Genomic DNA, 5,101 nt, shown 5'->3' with positions numbered 1-5,101 from the left:
AAAAATAAAGAAAAACAAAAAACACAAAAAAGTTGTTATATTAACTTAAGTATGTTGTTAAATTAACCTAATCATGTCATGTATTAGAAAATTCGACTCGTTCCACATCATTATGAAATATCGTATTCATGATCCATGGAACTAGTATTAATCTAATCTAATCTAATCTTCGATCAGCACATTTGAATATTCAGGACGAATTATCATCATGCTCTGATACCCCCAGAATTTATCAATCATGTGGAATATTTGTTTGGATTCCAAAGAAGTGATATTTTTGGAGGATCTGCTCAGATGGCGCTGAAATCCCTGTCGAGTGAATAATATGCGAGGGAAAAGCACATCAAGTACACACACACACACACACACACACACACACACACACACACACACACACACAGTGTGATCATTGTATTGCAGCTGTATACACACAGACAGGAATATACTGTCTAATGTTAGAATGTTTAATGTTTGCCATGATAGCAGTTTGTGTGTACGTTGAATGGACATTTTACCATAATTCTGTGTGGAATCGATGACTAAACCCATTACACTACACCAGTCACACGACTTGAAACATTTGTAAAGTGGATGATGTTCAAAGAGAAATGCTATTAATGTATGATTACAATCTTCAAGCTTCTTTATCCACTGATTGAATTCTACCAGCCTTGAATCAATGTATTCTTCAATCAGCAGGTCTGAATGTTCAGGACGAATTATTGTCTTGCACTGATACTGCCAGAATTTGTCAATCATGTGCAATATTAGTTTGGATTCCAAAGAAGTGATATATATATATATATATATATATATATATATATATATATATATATATATATCTGTGTGTGTGTGTGTGTGTGTGTGTGTGTGTGTGTGTATCTGGGATTGGGTATGCATAAATAACAGACTGCAGAGTGAGATTTCATGGCAGTAGCTACCAGGTTTGCACGAACATCCTATGTCTTGGCACCTAACTATAAATGGGGTGAAAGCCAAGTAGACAGGTTAAGACACGCCAGACTTTCCAGTCACATGAATACCTGTCATGTTACCCATGGATCCTGCTTGGTGTAGCATGGTATTGAAGGCTACAGTAACAGGAACAGTCGGCAATTTCTGCGAGTGAAATGATGTCATCTGACGGCTAGCATTTGTGGTGTCTTCGCACAGCAGCTGTAGATGACCAGCATGTGTGGTTGGTGAGGGGGAGGCTATTTGTATAACGTCATGTGGCACATCAGTGGAGGACTACTCAGCCTACCTGCAGTCAGGAGACCAGCCCGCTGTGAGTGCAGCTCACATGGGATGGAAATGGCTGCATGACGGTAGTGTCACAGCAGGGGAAGTGGCACCCACATGAAGCACTCAGTCAGCTTTGAGCTATGGGCCGAGTGGCCCACAATGGCTGTGCATACTGACAGCAGGGTGGCACTGATAGCTTTGGCATGGGGGCTGTGGAATGGGGGTGGTGGGGTGGTTGCAGTAGTGGGGACAGAGAGCCCTCAATAGTGTTTGTTTAAATGAAGATGCAAGCAAACTTAGAGTATGCTGTGACCATACACCTCTCAGTGAATAGTATCTTATAATAGGACTGAGTCATGACAATGCATCATCTTGAATTTCCCATCAATTTATGCTTAGTACAACAGTCCTACTTCCACAGGAAACACACTAGCCCAACTGAGCTATTTTTTTTTTAGTTTCCTGTCATTTTATACATAGGACAATTGACCTTTGTCAGAGAGGGGAGGGTTAGGGGTGGGGTAATCCCATGACTCGTGATGATGCCATCAATAACCACATCAATGATGTCAGTGGTGAGACACACTGTGCTCGTACTATACTTACTATACTTCTCCTGTATTGGCGAAAAACTGAATAGAACATGCAAAAACTTCAATAATGGAGTCAGCATTATCACTGTCATCAAGGATGAAGGCGCCATCGACGTCAGTTACTACAAAACTTTGAGAAGAAAAATACATCATTCTCTTCATAAACAATTTTCTACTTGTCATGTTGCCTGTGCTGGTTCATTGGCCCACATGAAGATTTCCGTGGCACATTCAACTGATCAAAAAGTCCCATTCTTCTGCAGATAAGAACTGCACATATATGTGGTACTTGAGAAGCAACATGTTTCTCCCAATACAGTATCTGTAACAGGTGAACTATGTGCCATGTTCAATGACTGTGTAACACATAGTGGGGTAATAATAACTAAAGTGGAATCATCGAAAATTTTTGATATCCCTATTGGCGAGAATTTAAACTTGAAAAAACACATTTTCATTTGCACTTCTAATAATTACAAACATTGTCGAAAGACAAATCAGTAAGTTGTCACATTTTGCGCATTTTCGTTAGATAACTTCATATGGGATAATGTTCTGGGCTAACCAGCTTTAAGAAAGAAAATGTCCATTGCACAAAAAGGTGGTGTGAGAATAATGTGTGGTGCTTACCTACGATATCTTATAGACATCCTACGATATCTTATAGACATCCTACGATATCTTATAGACATCTGTTTGAAGAGTTAGGGTTTTTGACTACTGTTTCACAGTATACTTATTCCCTCATCAGGTTCGTTGTAAATAATCCGCTGCAGCTCAAAAGGAACAGTGATCTACATAATTATAATACGAGAAGAAAAAACGATATTCAGTAGCCCACATGAAGGTTTTCTTTAGAAGAAAAAGGGATGTACAATGCTGCCATCAGAATTTTTGATCATTTACTCAGTGATATAAAATGTCTGACAGACAGCAAAGTTAAATTTGAATATAAACTGACAAAGTTACTCCTTGGCATCTCTTCGTGTTCCATAAAGGGATGTCTAATCTTTCAATATGTAAGAGGTGACACAGTATTAAAAAAAATGTAGATGATTTGCACATAGCCATATTCACATAAGAATGTGTAACGTAAATGAAAAGCGACTCATGACTTTATCATTACAGTTAATTGAAGAAATGATGTATAGAACATGAAACTAACACTGAATGGAAAAAGCATTGTGCTGGTATGTAAAAACACTCAAAGTAAAAGTATTGTATGAAAATGAATAAAATGTTTCCGGATTTCTTGCTGTGTCAGTTCAGGATAAAACCTCGAGCTTTCGATTATTACTTCCATATTCTTCGTCAGGAGCAACTGAGTGTCTAAAGTGCTGCTGTGGTGGTATCATATAGCCCACAGACAGCTTTTGATTGGTCGGTAATTAAGTAATGCTGGCACAGATGGTGTCAAAGTCTGCACTTGTGGCGCCACCGCTCCCTTGGTAGCTTAAACATTGTGACGAAAATTTCTCCGTCTTTCCTGCATTGAAAGCTACCTTCCATGTACCACTACGATTACATCCATTGTCCCAGATGAAGTTCTTCTCTAACATTCTAATTTCTACAGCTTCCTTAATTACAGAATGTACAAGTCTCAGGCAAAACTCGTTCATCAAACAGTATTTTGTATTTGTTTTTAAGGCAGTGTTCAGAATCTGCATAATTCTCCAGATCTCGATTTTTAATATGCCATTTGTGTTATGTACTGTGGTCAGAAACTCTACAGATGATCAACCGATGTAATTGCTTCTGCACTCAAAGGCGACGTTATAAATCCGAGGGATATTGAAGGCAAGACTGTCGTTAAAAGGGCTCAGCTTTTCCTTAATCTTCTTAGGAGGTCGGAAAAAATGTCTTATACCTTGTCCTCCACCTATTTTGCTGCATGTAGCGTCGCAGAAAGGAAGGTATACAGACGACGGCTTATCACATGAATGTTCAACATTTTTACGTTTCCTTTTCTTGGAGAATGCTGACTTCGTATATCGTGAACAAGAGACTTTTTTTCAGAACACATACATCAGATGGTTAATTTCGGAATACAAGTGGTCCTCGTCAGAAACAGTTTTTGCTTTGTATTCCAATGTATTTAAAATTGCTCTGTTCTGGACTTCGTGATGAAAACTATGGGTGCTAGTATGTGATGGCTTGCAGTAGACATAGTGGCCAAGACTCCCATCAAACATTCGCTGTACCAAAAGATCTAAAAATGACCGCCTTCCTTCTTCCTCTGTCTTGACAGTGAACTGGTTGTTTGGGTGCATGCTGTTCATGTGCTCAAGGAAGTTCTTGAGAGCTTCAACGCCATGTGGCCAGATCATAAACGTGTTGTCAGCATAATGATAAACTGAAGGTAGTCGAGGAGGAGCCAAATTTAATGCACCTTCTTCAAAATATTTCATAAAGGAATTGGCCACTACTGGAGAGAACTGAGAGTCCATAGCCATTGCATCTGTCATTATATATATATATATATATATATATATATATATATATATATATATATGCTTCCTCATACAAGAGGTAGGTGATCGTCTTAACATATCGGAGCAATGCTTACACTACTACAGAAGTCGTGACACGGCCAACGCAGACTTTGTCACCATCTACGATAGTGTTACGTAATTACCGACCAATCAGAAGCTGCAGTTTAGACACTCAGTTGCTTCGGGCGAAGACAATGGAGGTTTTATCCTGAACTGACGCAGAAAGATGTTTGAGAATGTTTTATATAACAATACTTTCCAAAAAGATTTCTTTCTGATTGTATACAACAGTAAAAACAGAATGTTATAATCGCTGAAATGTAAAAACATTAAATGTAAATGAAATGATAATTAAATGGACACCCTAGCTGCAAACAGGCGTTGATGTACTTCATTGGGGACATGTTGAAAATGTGTGCCCCAACCGGGACTCGAACCTGGGATCTCCTGCTTACATGGCAGATGCTCTATCCAACTGAGCCACCGCGGGCACAGAGGGTAGTGCGTCTGCAGGGACTTATCCCTTGCACGCTCCCCGTGAGATTCACATTCCCACCATGTCCACACCACTACATTCGTAGTGCGCCTAATAGATGTTTGCCCATCATACTCAGTACTCGTGGCAGATTAATCTACTAAGTCCCGTACGAGTTCGGGCATAGCGTGTGCTGGCAGATTAATCTACTAAGTCCCGTACGAGTTCGGGCATAGCGTGTGCGTTCGCACAAGAAGGTCAATGGCCGGGAAGCCATATTTCTAAACTATATATGA

At 39.5% G+C, this 5,101-nt stretch overlaps 1 non-coding gene across 1 annotated transcript; it reads right to left on the bottom strand.

The window, feature by feature from the left end:
• Nucleotides 1-4,746: 4,746 nt before the first annotated feature.
• Trnat-ugu lies at nt 4,747-4,821 on the bottom strand. Its single transcript has one exon. It is a non-coding gene; the product is annotated as a tRNA-Thr (tRNA).
• Nucleotides 4,822-5,101: the final 280 nt, after the last annotated feature.

The sequence above is a fragment of the Schistocerca piceifrons genome, chromosome X, assembly GCF_021461385.2.
Source record: "Schistocerca piceifrons isolate TAMUIC-IGC-003096 chromosome X, iqSchPice1.1, whole genome shotgun sequence".
NCBI lineage: Eukaryota > Metazoa > Arthropoda > Insecta > Orthoptera > Acrididae > Schistocerca > Schistocerca piceifrons.
This window is presented reverse-complemented; position numbering and strand designations above follow the sequence as displayed.